Source organism: Sceloporus occidentalis, unplaced genomic scaffold, assembly GCF_023333645.1.
Source record: "Sceloporus occidentalis isolate IW3139 unplaced genomic scaffold, rSceOcc1.0.p SCAF_5, whole genome shotgun sequence".
Lineage (NCBI taxonomy): Eukaryota > Metazoa > Chordata > Lepidosauria > Squamata > Phrynosomatidae > Sceloporus > Sceloporus occidentalis.
Genome location: NW_028316985.1, coordinates 109,907,722 through 109,932,175, shown reverse-complemented (window position 1 = coordinate 109,932,175; position 24,454 = coordinate 109,907,722). Strand labels below are relative to the sequence as shown.

The following is a 24,454-nucleotide window of genomic DNA, read 5'->3' as shown; positions in this document are numbered from 1 at the left end:
CAAGGAATTGCAAATTAACTCTTTGAGGTTTTTATCTCCAACAAAGGCTTTTTCTTTTTAAATGGGGCTGCATTTGCTTTGTTTTACCAGTACAGCATCTGAAAGTTTTCCAAATCAGTAACACAGACTTCTTGAAAAATTCAATGGTCACAGCCAAAGAAATGAAGGAGCAGTCTCATAAAAGACAGAGAAAACCTGGATCTCAAAGGAGGCTTCTTTTGGTGTTGCTAAAAGAGTTTAGATTTTATTTCCTGGACTTTATGACTTTGTTTCCCAGATGGAAACGTGTCAGTGAATGTATATATACACACTAATAGTATTAAGAATTTCACAGGGCACAATATAGCAGCTAACTGAGGAAGTTGTATGTTGCAACATTTGGAAAAGTTGCACCACAGTGACAGACATGGAGTGTCATTGTCACACCACTTGGAGAGCATGCCCAGGAGCACTCAATAGGCTGATGCAAGAGACAATTGTCGGCACCTGCATGGGGAGATCATGCGATGGACAGTGCACATAAATATGGGCATGACCTATGGACAGTGTGGGTTATTATTGAGTAGTGGAGAGCCATTGTTGTGTATATAGTGTGTATATACTTTGTAGTAAAGTTCTGTAAACAGAACGTGGTGAATCTGAGTATTTCTTTAGCACCTTATGCAGTTGTAGGTGTTGGCAGCACCTCTGGCCAGCAGAAAAGGATGACAAGTAATGTGTGGCTCTGACAGAATGGCTTTTGCCTACATGGATATATCTCCGTACCATCTTAACTAAGAACAACTGTAACAACGTCTTGACAAATGTAGACCCATGACTTCATCATCATCATTTTCTTTTTCATTCTCATTTGATTTTTAACGCTTCTTGATGAAGAAGCCAGTGGAGCTTCAAAAGCTTGCATAATATCTTTGTGAATTTTGTTGTCTGAATATACAGTAGATTTTCCTGTTGTATGAGTTTGGGATGCTGTTGTACTTTGCTGTATGGCCTGGATATGTTTCCTTATAAATAATTACTTATTATTAATTCCTTTTTGAAATAATGAAGTTGTACTTGAATGATATTGCAATTGTAGCTTAACAAAAGACAACATTCATTTTGAAATAAAGCTGTAGTGTGTAGCTATTTTTATAGTTACAGGGATATGTAAAGTTTGAGGAGATTATAAACCATTTTACGTGCTGGCCTTGTGCAGTTGCCATGTGATCTGTTTTAGATCAGAGGAGCGTGTACATAACATTGTCCAATGGCATTTAGCATTTAGCTTTTTAAAAAACCAAAACAAATTAACCAAGAACCTTACTGCACAAGAAAACAAAGCAGAAATGGAGCCAGAGAGTAAAGGATTTCTTTATGCCTTACCACATGACATTGTATCATTTTAGTTTTCTTTCTGTGGAAGATTTTTCCAGCTTAAAACAAGTGTGCTTTTATGACCATCTCCTATGGGTAGAGAATTGAAGGGTCGTGACCTGGTGCACTAGGGAGGAGAGAAAGCCGCAACTCTCTGGCTCTGTTTCCACTTTGTTTTCTCATGAGATAAGGCTCTAAAAGTATTTAATTACTTTTGAGAAATTAAGAAGGAAAGTACCTTTTAAAAATTGCATTTATCAGCACAACTACTTTAAGAACTCCAAATGTAACTAATATATACTTAAAAAGTAACTTTCTAAGTTTTTCGTCAGGTGGCTGATAGGGTAGGAACCTGTGATTCCCATTACTTCATAAAAGTACACAGATCTTTTATGCAACAAGATTGCTCAGGTTTACAATTATGTTTTGGTTGGCAGAGCAAATTTCCAGCCAGCCCCATTCAAAAAACAGTCAAGGAAGCAGATGTTTGGATGTAGTCCCGTGTAAACCTAAAATTGTGAGCACTTGGTCAATAAGAATTTAATATCTGGTATTTCCAAAGTGCCTGAACATTAATATCTCATAAAATGCACAGCTAATAAAAATGAAAGGAAAGCAAGCGATAAGAGGACAATGCAGTTGATAAGACAACTAAAAGAGTATGATAGCTTCACTTCCATTATTTTATTCAGAAAGCTAGAGCAGTAGATACAGAGCAAAAACAATTGGAAACTTAATTAAGCAGTCAGCTCTAATGAAAAGGGTCATAACCCAGAGAAAGTAAATCAAAACAAGCACTGAATAGTATGGCACATATGGGCAGATGGGGGTAGAATACAGAATTGAAGCCAGTAATATGAGCTGCTAGAAATGAGTTTTAAAAATAGAAAGGTCGTAACACTGCATTATAGGATGCTGTGGAATAGAGATAATTCTACAGTATACGATGCAGATTAGCATTAAATGAAAAGGAAACAAAAATGTTCTCAAACTATGAAATGTGTAAAGTTGTACAGGCTATTTTTTACATCAAAAAGTGATCTTTCAAATTTCAGTTTGTGTCTTAATTCATATATTGCATACCCTCCAATGTCTCACTGCGGCATGTGTGGCCAAGCAGCATCAGTATGTGGTCAAGATGGCAAAAGAAAAGAAAAAAAATATCATTAACTAGGAGAGACTGCAGCAGTTTGCTTTAGTCTGACTCTACTGGGAAAGGAAGGATTATGCCTTCTCTTCTCCTGTCCCTTTGCACTTCGAACTCAGTTTGCAGGTACTGACGTAAACAGAGGACAAAGTGCGAAGGTGGTTCAAGAAGAAAGGTAGGATACCAAAAGATTAATCAGGAGAATTGGGAATGATATGATATGTATGATAATTTCAAGCCTGCCACGAACATGGTTGAGCTGTTGCAGCTTTGAAGCAGATATAAGTAACAAAATGCTCTGTTCTCCACCCACTCAGTTTCTCACATGTATCCAGTTGCAGAAGAGGAATATCTATGTTGCTTGGAACTCTTGTTTGCATATTATAATCAAGCTGTAGTTTGTAATCCTGGTTCAATTTTTTAGGAAGATCTTAAAACCATAATTTACATTTGTGCATGCCTTGGATAATGGTAGTTTAACAAACCTTCACAGAATTCATCTATGTGAATACTAGAGACAAGGAAAAAGAATAAAGCATTTCTCTATTCTGACATGTTTTATTTGTGATATCAGGGAAATTATGTTTGAATGAGGCCTCTGGGAAATAAGACATTTTCCACTATAGAAATGGATTTACATTTTTGAAAAAAGAGGTAAATTGTTACATCATTATTCATTTTAATTCTCTGCTTCTCCCCTTTGGAGAATAATATCAGTGAGAATTAAGACAAGCATGTTTTTCATCAGGAGTAGCAAATTATACCCCCCCCCCCCAAATGGTACCAAAAAATTGCACATTTTTGAAAGAAGACCCACAAAATGAAACTAATAGAAAAATATGCAAACATTCCCATAATACTGTCTAACAGACAGAAAACTGTTGTAACTATTTGATCTCATATAAAGGAATGAAAATGAGTGAAAGATTTTACATACCTAGTGAATGTGTCAGTTCATTTCAGTTTTGTTCAGATAAGAAACAATTCCATTTTTCTATCCACCTTTTCCTAGTATACTCAGTTTTGAATGTAGATTTGATTACAGTGCTGGACTGGGAACTGGAAGATCCAGACTCAGATCTCCATTGAGCCATGGTTGTCATGGGTTAGTCACTCTCTCAACCTGCTATAGAGATTCAAAGTAACTAAATTTTGTGTAATTAATTGCCTCCCCCCAAAAAAAAATCAAGGTATAACTATCATACAGACCAACGGTAACTTATTGAATGATAATGCCTTTCCTTTTACAGAGTAAGTGTAAGTAAAGTCAATTCTATTATTATGGGACGTGAACTCTTTAAGAACTGAAACTCAACAAACAGTGGAAAATTTACAGTACAGTACAGTACAGTACATGCTGCAAGTTTTCTAAGCTCCACTGACTTCTTGGCCAATAAAGGTTGGGCACATAAAGATATCATTGTTTTGTGGATTATGGATGTTATTGTACTTTGCTGTATGGCCAAAATGACTACCTCTAAATATGTTTCATTAAATATTGGTTTCACGTTCCGTTGGGTATGTTGAGGTGAAGACAAAGCAGACAGGAGAGGAGTTTGTTTTGTACCATAGGCGAATGAATTATAGTAGTCAATTGTTTATGTATCTAAAAGGTACTAATGTAGTTACTTTCCAGACAAAATAAAAAGTTATTCTTCTTTTTAAAAAATGGTAACTGAAAATATAAAGGGATCAAATTACTTTTTCTGAGCAAACTGCCTTGGGTCTCACTCTAGGAAAAACTAAACAGAGGTGTGGTATATACCGCCCCGAAATGGTGGGCTGGAGGTGCTGATTTTTCTTCCAGAGGGACACCGCAGCAGCCAAACCATGCGGCATCCCTCCGCATTAAAAAGAACCTGGAAAACCTGAGTACTTTTTGTTGTGCCCAGCACATGTCACAACTGTGCCATTGGCACACCGGTAATGTAAGCAACACGCAGTGATGTCTGTACACTGCACAACGCTTATATCATCATGGCGCGCCCATGTGGATGGGACACTGCCATGATGCTGCCACCGTGATGTGCTAGGGCTCAGGAGTGTGCAGCTACTGCATGTTCCCGAACTCTAGTATCGGGGGCGGCACACCACTTTGAGCCCGTCTGTCCCGGGCCTAAAATATCCATTTAAAAAACAATTTCCTAAATTCTGGCCTGATTTTCTTCGCAGCATTGTTGTGAGGATAAAATCCAGTGGAAGACAGCCACATACACCACGTTGAGTTTATTGGAAGAAAGGTGAAATATCAAAGTAATAAATAAATATTTACATCAGTAGCAAAGCTATCTGCAGCACCCACAGAAACATCTGTTTTGAAGCTTCAGGGGAAGGTAATTTTGAGTGAGAACACAGTGGCAGAGAGGAAATGGATTGAAACCTCTCCTGTTTGCTGATACAGTGTAGATTTTTCTTAGCCTTTTCCCCAGCACTGAGGGCTATTTACAGGTTTAAAAACATTCATATTAGCTGCTTTCACAGTTAAGATCACATCACAGAAAAGTCTTTCACTACTGCTGGAAGGGAGTTGCTCCTGGTGTTCTTCACTGAAACCTAATACAGATCTTACTAGGGATATATATATATATATATATATATATATATATATATATATATATATATCTCCATCCCCCCGGAAGAACTGCTCTCTCTCTCTACACACACACACACACACACACACAAATATATTGCAGGTCACACTTTCCTTTGTGCCAGGATTATATACATGTGTGTGCATATGTTCGTATGCATGACACATATCCCATTTTCTCAAATCAGATTGCAAATGACATAAAAAACCTTCAAAAAGCAATTCATATACAGCACAAAACAGTATCTGCACAAAATGCCACCAGCCACATACAGTATTTCATCCTGAGAGCATATGAATGTTAAAACACTATACTTCTCAATGGAAGTTTTCTATAAAAATAAAATGTCTCTTACTCAGCAAGCATGTCTCTTATTCAATACCATGTCATCCAATCTCCTCTCCTTCAAGGGTGCTTTCTTTACTCTCTCACCTCCAGTCCCGTATCTTCACACAAGGGAACTTCTTAATCTGGGTTTTTTTCTTCTGTGAATAAAACTAAACTGGGTGGCAGTTTCAGTATTATAAAATACTGGCAGCCATGCAGCAGCTTACCTTCTTGAAATACTTCCTGGGGTGATCACCTTCTCAATAGCTGGCTCTTTCATGCTGCTGGTGGCGAATTTGGAAACTTTTGGAAAGTTGCTAAATTCTTTCCCTTCTTGTGCCAGTATTATAGCCACTGTATACCTTCATGATACTGGATTAGAAAATAACTTCCCCTGGGCCTCATTTAAGGTCTTCTCAAAGGACCTATGCCACTGGCAAGCATCTTCAATGCTAGCAGCTGATACCCCTGTTAGTTAGGACTCATAGTCCCACCCAAAGTTGGGGAATCAGAAATGAAATAGTTCTTATAGGACTTAGGCTCTGTGCAGACAGGCACTTTGGACCGGCTTGGGTGCAGAGTTGGGCTGTAGCGTCTACACAACGCATGCCCTGACTCCACCCCCAAGGTGCCATGATGCCGTGTGCTGCACCACGTGGTGCACGGCATCACAGGGCTCCTCCAGTGCTGCATCCACACAATGCAACAGTGAAGGAGCACTATATAGCCATGGTGCTGTGGCTATCATGCCCTGGAAAGGCCAGATCAGGCCCATGGTGTGCAGTTGCTGTGGCCCTGATCTAGCTGAAAAAGGGGTGGCTGAAGGCCACCCCTTCGGGGCTGTTTGCACAGCCCCTTACAGGCAGAGGAAATGTAGAATGTTCTAAGGATGAGATCATCTCTATTTTCTAATAAGAAGACAGTATGGTGGTATTGTGGCATTTGATAATGTCTACCCATTTCCAAACATACAAATAGTGTAAGAGAGACAAGTGCACAGACACTGCTAGGCCATCACTTCTATCTGGAACAAAGAACATGATCTTGAAGCCCCTTGACCAGCTGACACCTTTCCTTTGCTGGATTTATTCCTATGTTCAGATTGTGAGAAAGGCCATGGGAAGATGGGTTGAAGAATATAGAGGACTTCAGGCCAAAAAGCCAGACACAAGTTGCATCTACATTGCAGAATTAATGCAGTTTGACACCACTTCAACTGCCATGGCTCAGTGCTATGGAATCCTGGGATTTGTAGTTTTGTGAGATATTTGCCTCCTCTGAAGAGATCTCTAGTGCCACAACAGACTACAAATCCCATGATTTCATTATCCTATGTCATGATGGTTAAAGTGGTATCAAATCATATTAATTCTGCAGTGTGGCAGCAACCTCAGAAAGCTGAGAACAGGCAATTAGACTCATCCACAATCAAGAGTGGGGGGTAGGAATCATGCAACCCTCCAAGCATTTCTCAGCTGTAACTCCTAGCATACTTATACTGGCTACAGCTGCTAGGATGTGAGTTTCAAAAATATCTGGAGGGATGCATGATTCTTTTGCCTGATATACAGGCAGTAAGGGATGTGAGCTACAGAAAATAATAGAAACTTACAGATATGGAATTCAAAGATGTAACTGTGTTAGTTTGTAAAATCAGTACGTACAGAGATCTTGTAGCACCTTTGAGACTAACTGAAACAGGTATGGGATTAGATATAGGAAGTAAGGGAAAGCAAAGAGACAATGGCGGGTTACAGACCGCCCATTTGGGGCGGGCTGCACCCGCCCCTTTCCCCGGTGTATCGGGGCCTCAGCTGCCAGAACGGCAGCCACTGAGGCCCCGATCCACCGCTTTTCAGGCTGCGGGGAAGCGGCAAAACTCCGCTTCCCCGCAGCCTGGAAAGGGGTGTCCTTGGGGCTTCAAGCCCCAAGGACACCCCGCGGCGGCAGGGAGAAGGAGAAAGGGGCCATTTGGCCCCTTTCTCCCTTGCTTCGCTGGGCGCAGCCATCTGAAGGCTGCACCCAGCAACACAAAGCGGCGCTGCAAACCAGGAAGGAGCTCCGAAACGGAGCTCCTTCCTGGTCCGCGGAAAGGGTGCACTAAGCGCCCTGGTGCGGACCGACAACATCACGTCTGCGCCACCGCGTATAGAGGCGGTGCGGTCGTGACGTCGTCATGGTGGCCCCCATGTGGAAGGGGGGGCGCCATTTTGTATGGACTCAGTCTGTAATAGGGTTAGGGGGGTGCGGAAGCACCGCACCTTCCTAACCCTAGTACGGACTTTAATGGCGGTGTGTAACCTGCCTATAAGAGGTTATGTCTTGTAGTAGATTCAAAATATTCAATAGAACTTCAATAGATGGGAAAAATCCAATAAGGAAAATTAAACAGTGCTTTAATATAGATGCACTTCTCTAAAAAATTGCATATATACAGCTCTTTCTTTTCTTTCTTTGTATATTATCATTCTGCACTAATATGCCCCTTTAAGTCAGAGAGATATAAAAGCCCATAGGAAAATAAGCTAGGGCAGGTAAAACTCTGATAGGAAAGAATTAAAAATGCTACCGTATAACAACTATATGGATGTGTGTGATAGTTTGAAGTTAAAAATAGGTGAGTGTTTACAAAGCTGATGTAGCAAATGGAAACCAGCTTTGGCAAAGTACAGAGTAAATGCACCTTGTTCCTGCATAATTGAAACATCTAAAGGTAAAAGACTGTGACACCATAGATGACATCCAGTAAACAGAAAAAAGCTTTGAAACAGTTTACAAGACGTGCATGTGTGTGAGAGAGAGGGAGGAGGGAAGCCAGGAAAGGAACAAAACAACAACAGAACACACAAACCCCTTACAAGTCATATAATTCTCAAAGGAAATTGCCCTTGTTTAATTTTATACCACCTGATGCAAACAGATGAAATCAAAGAGATAACAGATGTACTATTAGGATGTAAACCATGCAATTATTCTAGCAAATTAAAGGCACTAATGTAGATGCTAGGAGAAAATTTCCATTTCCTCAGCACTGTTTGATATAGCAAAATAGTTGGTGACACAATAGATAATTATATTTTCTGTTCCAATCTATTCTATTTATGTTATTGGCTTATGATGGTATAAGTCCAAATTACCATCGTATGTCACTTTTCGCCCATGGTGGAGGTTGGAATTCTCTCCTTACCTCATATAATGGTGAAAATCTCCACATAACTGTTTAATGAGCAGTAGAAAGGAGGGGGCTGAATCTCTATTGTCATATTCAAAACAATGACATTATTACTGTTCAACTGTTTTGGAAGAAGTGAAGTGTAGCACTTGGGGATACTGTAGGACCAAAAGTTTTCTTTCACCTCTGAAATGAGGTGACCTGGCTGCTGGTGATGGGGGCAATGTGTCTCTATATTCATGGGAGACATGCTGTAGTTATCAAAGAACACAGAGAGAGAGATGGGGTAGCCATGGGAAGCCCTCTAAGTCCTGTGATAGCAAACTTTTTCATGGAACACTTTGAAAAGCAAACCCAGGAAACAGCACCAAAAAACAAAACAAAACCCCACAACATGGCTCAGATATGTGGATGACACTTTCACCATTTGGAGCTATGGAGAAGAAGATCTGACTGTGTTTCTGGACCATCTGAACAGCATCCATCTTAACTTTCAAATCATGATGAAAAAAGAAGAGGAAGGAACACTGCCATTCTTGGATGTCCTGGTCATCCGCAATCTGAATCAACACACTATACAGAAAACCTTAATAATGAGAGAAATACTTGCACAAGAACTCCAACCATCACCCAGGACAAAAAGAAGCACAATAAAAACATTAGTGGGCCAGGCAAAACAGATCTGTGAACCCCACTTCTTGGAAGATAAATTGAAGCACCTAGACTGGGCTCTACAAGCTAATGGTTATTCCAGCTCAGACATCAGAAGGGCTGCCAGATCCAGAAAAACCCAGAGGAGTGAATACAACTACCCAAAGGGAAGGTATTTTTACCATACATCAAAGAAGTCACAGACAGAATAAGGAAACTGGTGAGGAAACACAACCTCCAAATGGTTTACAAACCAATCAAGAAATTTCAGCAAATGCTGCGCTCAGCAAAGGACAGGAGAGACCCTCTCATGGCTGCAGGAGTTTACCGGATGCTGTGCAGACATCTACATAGGGACCACCAAACACAGTGTTGAAACATGAATCAAGGAGCACAAGAGACAATGCAGACCAGAAAAATCAACAGTAGCAGAGTTATAAACCATCCTGGGCATAAAATGCTGTTTAAAAACACTGAAATTCTGGACCATGCCAACAACTATCAAGTCAGAATGGACAGGGAAGCCATTGAAATCCAAGCACCTGGACAACGTCAACAGGAAAGAAGAAACCCTTCAAGTTACAAAGTTTGGCTACCAGTCCTGAAAAACACAAAAATCAAGACCCAGCAAATGCAAATGAAAACCACCCAGGGTCAGAGGTTTTCTCAGCAACCAATAGATCTCTAATTAAACAGACACAAATCCTCTTTGCATATCCTCCCACCCTGAGGCCTTGCCATTCAACAACAGAACAATACACAGATTAACATGGAAATCACTCCTCTCAACCCAGGGTCACACAGAATATATATAGAGTATGTTTCTGACATTTCACCAGCATCCGTGAAATGTCAGACACATACTCTTCTAAAACATGGCCACATAGCTCAAAAAGTCCACAAAAAACTATGGATGCCTGCCATGAAAACCTTCGACTTCACAACTCACACATTGTCTTCATTCATCCCAGTATAACAACTGGGGTTTTTCTGGTCACACACACACACACAGGAAAGTTTAGTCCAATGTACTATTTTTTGGGCCTACTTTAATGGCACACTGAAGTCTAGCACAGGCTATACTGATAAAACGCAGAGTACACAGAGGGAAACAAAAGAAGTCAGTGATTGTCCTTGGGAGGAGAAAGGTTGCTGGTTCTTATCAGCTCGTTTTCTAATGCTTAGCTTCCATATAGATCCTTGGAGCCAGAGTGTTTGAGGAGGACTGGCTGGCAAAATCATCTGTGTTACATGAATGACAATTTTTCAGACCAGTTTTCTCAAGAATACTCTGGCTCTGAGTTCCTACCCAGAAGCCAGACACTGGAGAAATGGGTTGCTTGGAGACACCTAGCTTTTCCTTCTAAAAATGGCCTTCTTTTATTCATTGGTGCTCGTGTAGACATCTTCTGTATTTTTGTCAGCCTGTCACAGTTGCCTCTAGTGGTACACCTTTGAAGTGAACCTCTACAGCATTCTATCTGTAGCCTCTAGCATTCCAGAAAAAAGATTTGCTAGTGTACTTAGACTGACCCTATTTTGGTATCAGTGGTCATTGCCTCAGTGTTTCATGGCCTGAAGAAAGTTCTTTGCCTGGTGTGTGTTGCATCAGTCTACTCTGTAACAGCCTTTCCTGTACAGAGTTCTGAAACAGATGTGTTGATAAAATGATAACAGCAGTTGCCTTAAAAATGTTTCCTTATAACGTTTAATGTATAACCCTATGCCTGAGTGTACAGCCTATTGTTTTTCAGTGTTGGGGTTAGGAGGGTGTCAACATTTTCACTAAATACTGGAATTATTTCAGATAAAATGAATTTTAGTTATGACAGGTCACAAACTCACCAGTCTTACAGGATGTAACCAGAAGTTTCCTATCGGTACCCCAGTCTATCTAATGACTCAGGGTGAAATATGTTATGCTATGATATGTCTTTCACAGGAACATTCCTATTTTTAAAACAACAACAACAACAACAACAACATCTAAAGTGCAGAATTAATGTAGTTTGACACCACTTTAACTGTCATGGCTCAATGCCGTGGAATTCTGATATTCACAGTTTTATCAGCTATTTAGCCTTCTTTGCCAAAGAGCTCTGGTGCCACATCAGACTACAAATTCCAAGATTCCATAGGATGGAACCATGATAGTTAAAGTAGTGTCAAACTGTATTTATTTTGCAGTGTGGCAGCAGCCAAATATGGCCAACTCACTAGGGAAAAGTATTAATTTTTTGCAATTTCCCCCTTCTCCCTGCAGTTCCCCATATTTCAAGCCTCTCTGCCCCACCAGGATGTAGATGGCTTCCAAGATGATAGATTTCCTTCAGTGAACTTACTTGGGCTAGCACCTAATGTTGTCATCTCACTTGTGCAGATACTGTGCTCGTACTAGATACTTACCTGCACACTAAGCTCATGGTAAAAGTCAACATATTTTTCCAAATGCACAACTGGCTGTGCAATGGTCAGTGCAAACAGTTGGCCAATCCGCTGTGTGCTTTGTAGCACAAATAACAGGATAATCAGTAGGGTGTCTATAAACATATAGCTGCTTGTACAATTGGAAATATATATATATATATATAACAAAACTGGCAGTGCACTGTTTGTTTGTTTGTTTCCTAATCTTTTTAAAAACCAGGCTAAAATTTTGGCATTTATTTGGATCCTAAAGAAAGCTAATGCTATGCTCTAATTTAAATGTTATTTGTCTCCAATCATTAACTTTTAGAAAATGGGCTTAATCATTTCTAGTCATAAAGCTTAAAGTATTTAAGGAAAGAACAGAGTATTGTGGGTATCTGAGTAAAAAAAAAAACATTGCTTACATTAATATGACCTTCTAGACTCATTTTTATTTTAAAAACACAACCCGCATCAGACTAAGAAAAAAAAAAAAAAAAAAAAGACAACAGTCACTTCCCAATTACAAAAGTGCTTTGTTTTGTTTCTTAACTGAAATGTGAATGGGACACCCTCCACTCATTTTTACAAAGAAATGGAAAAGCTGTCTTCTAATGATTGCACTTTCTTATTTGATTTCGCTTGAAACTGCATTTCCTGGTGAATTAGTAAAATCTAGCACAGATTCAATTTTTATTTTTGAATGATGGATTTTAGTTAGGAGTTCAATAGAAACTCTTTTCTCATCAGTAATCTCACTGGACAATATCCAAATTGCGATTCATTAACCAGGATTAGGGTTGCCAGATAGGTAAAAGAAATACTTTCTTCTTAGTTGTGTAGAAGCAATAATTTCAGCACGTATTGTTTGTCACACAAGCAACACCCACTGATTGTCTCTCTGTATATCATTGGGTGTTTAGCCCAAAGATACTTTGAAAAGTTTTAATTTCACTTATCCATTCTTCAAACAATACATATTTCAACAAAGAGAAAACATTGCGAAGGACACCATAAATGTTAACCGTACTGAATTATAAAGGAATGTGTTCTATGGACTAGTAGCTTTAGAAGTGTTCTATCCATAGACTGACGATGGGATGAATATTCCCAGTTTTTATTTAAAATTCATTTCCTTCCACAAAAAAAGGATTTTCCAACAATCAGAAAATCCTGTTGAGAGGAAAAATGTATATTGTGTGTTGCAAAAGGAGTGTATGTATAAATATAATGATATATTACAGTCATCTTTAACTGAGCAATGGTAGGATGATGCCTTAGGTCACAGAGCATCAGACTATCACTAGTCAGTTATGAGAAGCTTCAATATGTCATAATATTCATTTGGGACCTAATGTATGTTCTATTATAGATAGCTTGAACATGCCAGTATTAGGACTGTGCAAGGGTCCACCAATTCACTTCAGAGCCAATCTGGCAATTTGGATTGGATCCTGATTTGATTAAAACCAAACCAGCCCACTTTGGATCCTGAATCTAATCAAGCTTTAGAAATCAGAGTCTTTCTTTCTCCCATTGTCTTGCATCAGGAAATCAAAACAGCCATTTATGTTTCAGTTGTTCTACACAAGTTATTGAAATTTGAAGAATAGGAGTCACATCAGAGCAAATAATCCCTTCCAAACTGTGGATAGGTGACTGTAGTAGTCACCTTTAAATGGACTTTTATCAAAATATAGTTCAAGCCTGTATAGTCAGTTGAATGCTCAGTACTGCCAGTTCATGCTGCTTGCTACACTCTAGTGTCTGTGATGTATGTCTGCTTTTTGTAGTAAGAGACTGTGTTTGTGTACCTGTCAAACCTCCATGGTGTAGACATGGGGATGGGGAGAGAAGAGTAAAGAATTTAAAAAGCGAGGTGCACTTTTCAGGCTAACACAGTCCCTTTAGTGTTTGAGCCATAAAGCTATAGCCCCTAAGATAATCTTCAGCGTTCAGAATTCAAGGATGGATGCTCTGAAACTCACATCTAAAAACAAAAAGTAATAGTGTAAGTCTTTAAAATTATCTTTTTAAAAATAAAGACTTGCACAGAGAGGAAGCATGGCAGGCACTGGGTAGGCAGAAGAGCAGACAGAGATCTGCTGCACCCAGCAAAGGCAGAGGGTGGGGCAATAACCTGAATCATTTGTGACTGTACCGCATTTTACTCACTATATATCAAGCCGTGTAATTGAAGAGTGTTGGTGAGATTCTTTCCCTGGACTAGAAAATAGTTTTTAGTGTGAAAAATCCCTATCTCTCATTTGTATCTTCCATACAACACCAGACCATTTCCTTATATTTTGTAATTGGAGACATATTGGGTATGTTCACAAAATCTAATTATAGTAGTTTAATACCACTTCATGGCTCTATCCTATGGAATACTGGGATTTCTCATCTGCCAAGGAGTACTCAGAATTCTCTGCCAGAAGGTTTGAGTGTTGTAATTTGAAAAAAGGCACCTCACTGAGCTACAAATTACAGGTTTCCATAGGATGGAGGCATAGGATGGTGCATGTACTGCAGTTGGCCCTTCTTATACACTGATTTTTTATACACAGTTTCAGGCATCCACGGTTTGAAAATGTTCCCAAAAAGTACAAATTTCAAATATCAAACCTTGATTTTCCATTTTTATAAGGGACACCATTTTGCTATGTGATTATATTTAATGGGACTTGAGCATCTGTAGTAAGATAAAGGTGGTTGGAGAGAGAGCTAGAAGGGCCAATGGGGACCAGGTGGAGACACAGGTGGAGTTGGGGAAGGAGGCGGAGCAAGAGGTGGAGCAACAGGAGGAGCAAGAGGTGGTCCCAAGGGGGATAAGAGGGGAGGGACAGAGTTGCGTGGGGAGAGAGGGTCGGCGCGGAAGAGGAGGCCGGGGAGTGGCGGCCGCGAAAAGGACAGAGACAGTGACGAGAAGCCCCCAGAGGAACGGCACCCCTGCCTCTCTCCAAAGAAGGTCCGGTGGCCGAGGGCGAGGGCCTCACGAAGAGGTACGCTTACAGAATCCCCAGGAGGAAGGGGACTTTACTTACCCAGACACCGATGGGTGGAGACAGCCAGGAGGGAGAGCCTTAGAGGGACAGTGGTGGGACCCAAAAGGAGACAAGTGGGAAGCGGGCCCTATTCCTAGAGAGCATGAGAAGGCAGAAGTGGAGCCCCTGGAGAAACATTCGGGTGGGCGGAGTACTCAACAAGGAGAACAAGAGGCCTTCTCCCAGGAGATACCCTAGCCCTGAAGAGGCTTTCCCTGACGACAGGCAAATGGTTGGGATCTGGACTTTGAGTTATTATTGTTGAAGAGTTCTGTTTGGGAAGTTCCTATTAAAGTTTCTGTTACTGCTGCACTGGAAATGTAAGTTTGTTGCGCACGTGGGGCTTCCGTGTGCCCAAGACACGTGTTCCACTTAACATGCAACCAGCCCCGCCCACAGCATCCATGGATTTTGTTATCCACGGGGGATCTTGGAACCAAACCCCAGCGTATAACAGGGGTTCACTGTAGTTAAACTGATGTCAAACTGCTTCAGTTTTGCAGTGTAGATGCTTCCACTGTCTGGCTTTCCATCTCCTTCAGACTTCTCACATCAGACTGGATAATCTGCTCTGAATCCAAATCAGGCTAATCTGACATGCTCTGACTCTCATCCAAATCAGTCGGAATCAGCGCAGTTCTCTTCATAATTTGGGATTTGTCTATAACCATTTCATGTCTTGTTGTCTAAAAGTAAGTCTCCAAGTTGTGTGGTGGTGACAAGTGTGCTGCAAGAATATCAGTGGTTGACATCTCTATCTATATTAAGAACCAGTACAGTATAGTAGTTAGAGTGTTGGCTGGAACTTGAAGACATCCAAGTTAAAGTCTCCAGTGAGTATGTGATGAAACTCTGAGTGACTGTGGTCAAACAAACACCTCATTCCTAGCATTTCACACATAACTGTGAAGAAAGCTATACAATGGATGAAAGGAAGGATAGCTGTGTACTAACATATTAGCAGTTTTTTTGGATGGAAGCAAGCATAAATCTTGCAGCCTAAGGGACTAGTCGCAAAGAACCCTTCTCTCCTCAAAAAATCTGAATGCATAAAAATCTATTTCAATGTCTGGACAGATCACTTTTCACTGGATTGTTGCTATCTTTTCCATCTCCTAATGTGCATCCTGTCTTCTTGTATTAGAAACCTCTCTGAAAAGGGACAGTTTTTCTGATGGAATTTATCTGCTGCCTCTGTTGTATTGAAATTTCAGCATGCACTTCGCTCCATCCATTTCCCTCACGGAATTGAAGAAATGCCCTTGTTTGATGGAGTAAGCAATCTGACATATTTTAAGAGCAAAGCTGCAATGTTTGATCCTGTTGAACAAGTGTAAGGCATGTGCAAGTAACATCTAGTGCTTCATAGGGGCATAAAAGCTGAGGGCTTCTCTGGCCACTTTTGTTGCATTCACCTTTCATCCCACATAAAGTTAACGAGGTGGAACTAACGGGTCTGTCCTTGCATAAGTGAGCAAGAAGTCTGACAAACTAATTCTCCCTGATAATCAGAGCAAATTAGTCTTGTAGTCTACTGAATTGGAAGGAATCTTCATGGCATCAAGCCTGAGGAACAGTAATAAATCTATTTTTACTATTTATAAGTAATAATATTATAATTGTTGGGAAAACATGGCTATACAGTAGTCTTACTTAAATTATCTTGCACAGAGTCAACTTCTTACCCAAATGAAGAGTTTGGATAATTATTAATGACCTTTTTTTTATTAAATTGAGACCTCCCTAATAAAGATTCCAGGTCCATTATGAAACATATGTTTTTGTTTGCATGCACATATGCATGATTAAAAAAAAACACAATCATATCTAAAATTTATTTACATGTACTCCAAATATGAAGTATTAATGAAGAGAACTTCAAAATTGGTTTAGAAAGATTTTAAGCAGTGAGATTTTAATCAGTAAGAATATTGTTAATTCATTTGACTCAGAACTAAAGGCAATACCTATATTAGAAGAGGAGTTCTTTTTCCCTTTTTATTTCTTGCGGTGCATGGTGCTAATAAGGAATGAAAATAGACAGTGTTTAAAATGTAGTTCCCTTCTTATGAAGAATGGTAGATCTTGTTTACGAAATCACAGAATTTCTTGCATTACATCCAGTCCCATGACAATGCACCTAGATCTCTCTCACATTACACTGTTATAGCACCATGATTTCATATGATGGCTGCATCCGATGGAATCCTGGGTATTTTTTGTTTGTTTGTTTTGGTTAGGCAGAAGCACTTTCTGGCTGTGAATTCTAAACACCTCTCCCAGGATGCCATAGGATGTTGCACAGCAGCAAAAGTGGAATACATAGTGGTATTACTATGTATTTTGCAGTCCTGGTGTACAAGACCCAGTGCACCAACTATCACAACATTAGTGAGCAAAATTTTCTAATTCTGTCATTTGCTTCAGCAATTATCACCTATTCAATCCTAGCCTGGCAAGTTATAGTAGTGTTTTTGCTTCTCTTGAAATTCATTCACCAATCAAAGTTCTTGACTTTGCATGTACAGCCCTTAAAAGTCTAGCTTTCAATTGTCTGTTTAACCAAGTTGCTTTGTTGGATAAGTGTCACCATCTCTATTCTGGCAGACTCATCATCCTAAACAGCTACATGTCAGACAGATCCAACATGAACTGTCATGTTGGATCTGTATATCACCATACTGGCTATAACTCCATCTAGTGGAGTCAGCCAGTGCAAATGTCTAAAAATTTCATTCACTTCTGTTTTGGTAAGAATGTTCCAAAATTTATATTTGCATTTCATTTGAAATATGATGGAGAAAATGTGAAATTAAAACAATTCAAATGTGGGAGGGGGAAAAAACTGTTGGCTAGTCCATCATTAGTACAATGATAAAGTACAATACAACCCCTGTATCCATGCAGTTATATTCCATGATTTCCCATGGATACCTGTAACCACAGATAATAAGAAACCCTATTAATTTAAATGAGATAAACAACCTCTAGCCTGAGAATACCATGATCCACACTGGAGGACTTAGAAATACATAGAGGGAACATTTCTATAGACATTTGGAGGTCCTCCAATATGATTCTATGTTATGCTTGGGCCAGAGGTTGACCATAGAATCACACTGGAGGATGTAGAAATGCCTAGAGAGAGCATATTTTTTCAGTGAAATCACAGATACTGAATTTCAGATATGAGGGTCATATTGTAAGTTGGAATGGAAACATAAGAAGTAAGCAGGTCATTTCAACACCAAAGTTAATAAATATTTATATTTAGTCTGCAACAGATACACAAGTTTTTGCTCAGACCCAAATTTTCATGCAGAGCAATTTACGGAAAAGCTTGATTTCACCAATTCCCCATAACCAAAGGAAAAAGAGTCATAAGGACATGACACAACAAGAAGAGTCCTGATGGACCAGAACAAAGAGCTTTTTTGTCTGGTATCCTGCTTCTTTCAAAGTAGCCAACCACATGCCTAAGCTGAATGCTCACAAAGAGGACGTGAGTGCAACAGATTTGATTAATAGCTGTTGTTTCTCAGTGACTGATATTTATATGCTATTCATCGCTATATGCCTATGCTTTGCATGCAGGAAGCCCAAGGTTCAATCTTTGATAGCTCTATATACAACTGCGAAAGCTCCAGTCTGAAACTCCTAAAAGCCACTGCTGACTGTCATAGAATCATAGAATCATAGAATAATAGAGTTGGAAGAGACCACAAGGGCCATCCAGTCCAACCCCCTGCCATGCAGGAGATCTCAATCAAAGCAAACCCGACAGATGGACATCCAGCCTCTGTTTAAAGACATCCAAAGAGGGAGACTCCACTACACTCTGTCTTTGGTGTAGTGACTAAACTGGTAAGACTAAATATAAAGCAACCTCCAAAGTCCCTAAGGACACAATAGCACTGATCCTCAATGGCCACTAATATCATCACCCAGCCAGTGACAGCTGGATTCTTTGGGAATTTATTTAAGCCTTCTTTCAAGTCCTCTGAATTAGTGGTCACAAACGCACACCAAACTTAGATACTGAGATAATCCAAACAAATGGAAAGGGTCATTGCAAAGCTGCACAGGTTCTAGAATGCAGGGATGCAAAACATTTAGTATCACAACAATGTGCCTATCATTGAGTGATTTGAAACTGTGCCTTACATTTATTAGCATGCACGTCTAACATTTTAGAAGTACCTCAGAATGTGAAGTACAGTAGAGAGAGGAGATCCATATAAATGAAGACAGTTCATAATTCAGAGGCAATACATATATTTTGCATGTGGAAGGATCCCTGGCAACTCTAGATAAAAGTGAGAATGTCTCCACTGTGAAAAATTGGAGAGATGTTGCCAGTCAAAGCAGACAATAGTGAACTTGATAGCCTGATAATGCTGCTTGGTACAAGGCAGATTCTTATGATCCTATCTGGTTTACCTCTTAAATTTTGTTGGCAGTTAATCCTAAAATCGTTATTCAATATTTATAATAAATAAAACAAGTGAAGTAGTATTTTACAGCAATTAAATGAGAAAAAGAGAAAAAGGTTTACCCCCTTGCTATTACCGCATGCAGCTATTTCCAGTCTGCATTTTCACACAGAGGACTGCAACTTGCAACATCAGCAACCCTTGGCCATGTTGACTGGGCTGAAAGGCACTCTATTTCAAAAGGTCTGGGTTGACCACACCTGGGAAATACTACTCTAGTACATATGTCAGATACACACACACACACAGAGAGTCTAGTAGTTAACTGTTTCCTGTGCTGGTGACCAGCAAGACTGCTATAACAAAAACAATGAAATATTAATCTATGAACAAGCACCAGAACCATTATTTTTTTCTAAACAATTCCCAATTGCCTTTGAAGAGAAGAGAGTTTATGAGAGGACTATTCAGTGGGTAGCCTTATTACAGTCTGCAGACATTCCACAGTATGCTAATTGAAAACAATAACATCAACACACCAATATTATTCAAATCTTTGTACCTGAAGGTTTACCCCTTTGCAATTAAACTCTGAAAAAAAATCAACAGTGATTATGGAAACAGTATGCTTGCTTTCAGCGATGGAATTCTTGAAAGGTCTACTGTGTATTAATAAACTAACAAATACACAGTGCTAGGTGAAACACCACGTAACCTTCCTGCAGAGACAAGCTATAGCAAATACATTAATTCCATGTTCACCTGGAAATTTAATATGGACTTCAGAAGAGATGTGGATCAGTCCCTTAGGTGTACCTCAAAGCCGTGATTTCATGACTATGAACCAGGATGTACTGGCTTCAGTAGCTGTTGTGGCTTTTACAGCAGCTTTATATTAGCTACTGTTTATGGACTGTGTATAAGGGAAGTGGTGATGTTTATAGGCTGTATAAGGGAATGTAGCCAGGATGTAGCTCCCCCATCTGGGACAGCAAAGGGACCAAAGGTTTCGTATTTTTTTCAGGCTCTCCAGATGTACAGTGTACTATATGTTGTACTTTCAAGAGCCTCTGTCTCTCCTATGGCCTTCACTGTTGTAAAGTGTTCTTCTTCCCACAGCTTTATACTGAAAGGAATTCTGGCCATTGAGGACATCCGAATGTGTTTCAGCCATCATGACTTTGGGGGGAATAGAGAATTTGGATGAATGCTATAAATTTTCTGCTACATAAAGGATGCCAAAGGAAGAAAAATAATAATGGGGGCTGAGACAGGAATAGAAAGAGTTACCTGTTGGTTCTCTTCCATCACTCAGAACCTTTTTACATCACTGTCACAATATCCTGAAGCTTCTCTGTAGATTAGAAGTTGGAGGAACGGTGTTGTATTAATTCACCTTCTATCCTGGTGTAGCCCTGGTAGCACAGTGGTTAAATGCCTGTACTGCAGCCACTCACTCACAAACCGCAAGGCTATGAGTTCAACACCAGCCAGGGGCTCAGGGTCGATTCAGCCTAGCATGCATCCAAGGTCGATAAAATGAGTGCCCAACTTGTTGGGGCAATTAGCTTACACATTGTAAACTACTTAGGGAGTGCTTAAATGCACTGATAAGCAGTTTGGAAATATACTTGCTATTCCCATCCTCAGGGTCAGTATCACTGAAATATTTATACTCAGATTGCGGTCCCACAAGATCCATTCTAACCCTCAGACTGTTAAGCATCTATATGATATAACTGGAGGATGTTATATGGGGAGCTGAAGCTTGAGATCACCAATATGCAGATGACAGTCAACTGTATCTTTCCATTATCCTGTTCCATCTGAAGCATGAAATGGTTTCCATGCTGAGAAGGTGCTTAGAGACCTTAATGGAATGGATGAGGGCCAAGAGATTGAAGACTGACAGTTTTGTGGGTAGCTGTCCAGACATTTATCAAGTCCAAACAAATTAAGGTGGCTCCACACTCCATGTCATAACATATACATAGATTGAGGGCCTTTCTTGACACATTTCAGGTACAAATGGATTCAATACTGAACTTTGTGTGTCTGCTGCTATGGCCATTCCTAGACTGAAATAGCCTTAGTTCAGTTATTCATGCTCTAATGAATTTATGACTAGACTTGCTGCAAAGGACTACCATTGAAAAAGTTTAGAAAAGTACAGCTGGTATATAATGCAATTGCCAGACTGTTAAATGGACAACTGTATGAGATTACAGAACACCAGTATTCAAACACACTGCAGTGGTTGCCTCAGCGGTTGCCTCCGTTACCAAGTAGTTAAAGATTTAAAACTAGGATTAACTCTACCAAACTGCAGACAAAGAACATCAGATGTTTTTGTGTCAGGTACCTTTTAAATTCCACATCCAAGCTCTACTGAGAATGAATTTATCTGTGTGTGTGGAAGGGGACATCTAAGTCTATGTGTCATGTGTGTTTTGTTGATAAACAAGGTTATGTCTCTCTTGATTGAATGATTATTCTAACTTCATTCCAACCCCTTTCCCATCATATACAGCACCATAAATCACACTGGAAGAGGAGAACCACTTTCCTGGATTATCTTCTCCCCCCACTGGAACATTCATTATTTTCAGAGTGATGTGAAGTACTGGAGTATCTTGGTATAGTGCAAGTTGCCCCAGAATCCATTGGGCCCAACATCATCTGAACGATTCCAGAGTAGACTGAATGTAGCCAATCTATTCCTGAGTTTGGACTTCAGCCACACTAGGGATAGAAATCCTTGACTGTTTCTGCCCCTGATGTGAGGACAGTATGGTGTAGTGGTTTGAGCATTGGATTAGAAATCAGGGTTCAATTCCCCACTCAGCCACAGAGACCCATTTGGTGACTTTGAGTGATTCACACACTCATAGCCCCAGAAAACTCTGTGATAGGTTCACTTTAGAGTTGCCATAAGTCAAAAATGACTTGAAGTCTTGCAACAATAACAACAACAAATATGAGAAGAAATCATTACAGTAGCTTTCTCCCTTTTGTGGGGGAAAATTAATATTCCACCACAGTATTGTCCCTGTTTTTGATGATTTGCTTTTTGTCCAACACTTTGGTGCATCAATTAACAGAAGAAAAATATGCAAAATTCTTACTGGTATATTATTATTTTTTTCTCAGTGATGCTTCCTAACTGTTGGAAAACTCATTTTTATATCCGGGAACTCGTAGTGATGAATAGTCTTTCTTTTAGAATCATAGTATATAGCCATTGTTATTATGCTATGTACCACTCTGCTTTTCCTAAGCAGAAATGGTGATATATTATACAAACAAGTAACTAGTAATAAAGATTCTGGAATGGATTCCTCTTAGAATGTGACTAGGCTCTGCATAAATAGAAGCAGGCAGCTGTTGTTTCAAATAATCACTTTATGATTAGCAAGGGCAGACATGACTAGAAGTGCCAGCTTCTTGTCTCGCATGATCATCTCAAAACAAAAGTGGAAACTGGTTCACCTACACTTTTTAACAAAAACTTAGAGGAGTTCTTTTTTCAGCCACAACAGGAAGTACATTCCATATCTCCTACCCAGGCAATCAAATTGTCAGTGCCACATATATATGCTCTGTTGAACTGGTACAGTGGTGTCAGGCTGTAGAAGAAATGCTGCATATGATTAGATTTTTGATTAACTTTCCTATCCCCATTGTTTCTTGCTCTGTCACAAACCACCATTTTCACACATGTGGAGCCACAAACAATTGCACAAAGCATTTTCCTTTTGAATCAGCAGCCAAAGGATGATTCCCCAGGGTTCACTAAATCTGTAGGATGGGATGGAAAGCTTACTGAGGAAGTAAAGAAAGTTTATTGTTGTTGTTTTTCTTACAAAATATTGATCAGTGTCTACATGACAGTGCTCAGTCAGACCCTGGGAAGGTGCAGGATCTATAGAGGCCCTGTTCTCACCTTAGCAGATCAGCAGTTGAGAAAACAAGCAGCCTGGAAGAATTACATTGCCAAAGGGGAGAGGTGAGTTGGAGTGGGGAACAATTAGAGCAAACTGTTTTAGACTTCCAGGATCCCGTTGTCAGAGCAAGACCTGCTGAAACCCAACTGACAATCATTCATAGCACAAAAAGCAGCAAAGCTCAGTAATGTATTAAGCCAGTCTATGATGCCGATTAACACATTTAGCCCCTGTCAAGATTTGACAAATGCAAAATATTCCCTTAAAGATATTGTGATGATATCAGGCTGATTTCCATGTGTTAATAGCCAAGTTGCAAAGTACTAGTTACTTTAGCATGCATACTTCCTTTGTCAGTCTTTGGATTCTCCTCAATAAGGGCATGTTAAACAGCCTAAAGCACTTGAAAGACTGGGGTCTACTTTCTCACTTGTCAGGTTGGGAAACGGCAACCAGATTAATTAGCAGTGGCTGAATTTCAACACACTATAAAGAAACAACCCCTCCAAAAACAAAGTGCACTTTTAAATGGTTCCAAATCATCTCCACAACACATGTAATGTATAATTAATGAGAAGGCAAAAATGAATATAAAACAGGATGGACATATTACAAAAGAAAAAAACGAGTGACATGATATGGAAAGTAATTTGTTCTTTACTCTTAGAACAAAGGATGTTGGAAAGGAAGTACTTATGTTAAATGCTGTAGAATGTGGTGCTGTATTATGTTAAGTCATATCTTAGATGACTATGTTATATTAAGTTATGTTACGTTGTGTTTGTGTCTATGTTAAAATATTTTTTGTTTGTCTGTGTTTTTAATTCATTAAACATTTAATTAAAAATAATAAAATAAATGGTTTCAAATAAGAGAGGTATGAAGGTACAGAGCAGAGGATGCAAGAAAATTCTATCACAATTTTTATAATAATACCAGTTTCTTCATTAAACCTCTACTGAACCAGGCTATAACAGAAAATATTAGCTTTGCTGCAAAAATTGCCAACAGTTTATTAAATGTGTTGGGAGTTATGCATTTGGTGTTCCATCTGTAGACAAATTCTCTAAGTTAAAAAAACATAAGCTCTTGAGGGCAAAACATTTAAATTTTCCACTTTGCACATTTACTAAACATATAACAATCTGTACCAGAGGTAAGTTTCTTGTGGCCCACCACATAGAGTTGGAAAGTGACTCTCATCAGATCTAGCCAGCAGAGCTAAGGATGAAGAGTTGTACTTGACCATCTGGGGGACCACAAGTTGCTTACGACTAGTTTACATAGAGCAGATTTATATCCTCCTACGTATTGTTCTTATTTGTCCCTGTTGCTGTTTGCTCTGTTTTTCTCTATAAGTGTACAAGACAATTTTTCTAA

At 39.5% G+C, this 24,454-nt stretch overlaps 1 protein-coding gene across 1 annotated transcript in view; it reads right to left on the bottom strand.

The window, feature by feature from the left end:
• Nucleotides 1-24,454, bottom strand: part of PCDH7 (protocadherin 7) — a 478,336-nt gene that overhangs the window by 103,476 nt on the left and 350,406 nt on the right. The window lies entirely within an intron of this gene.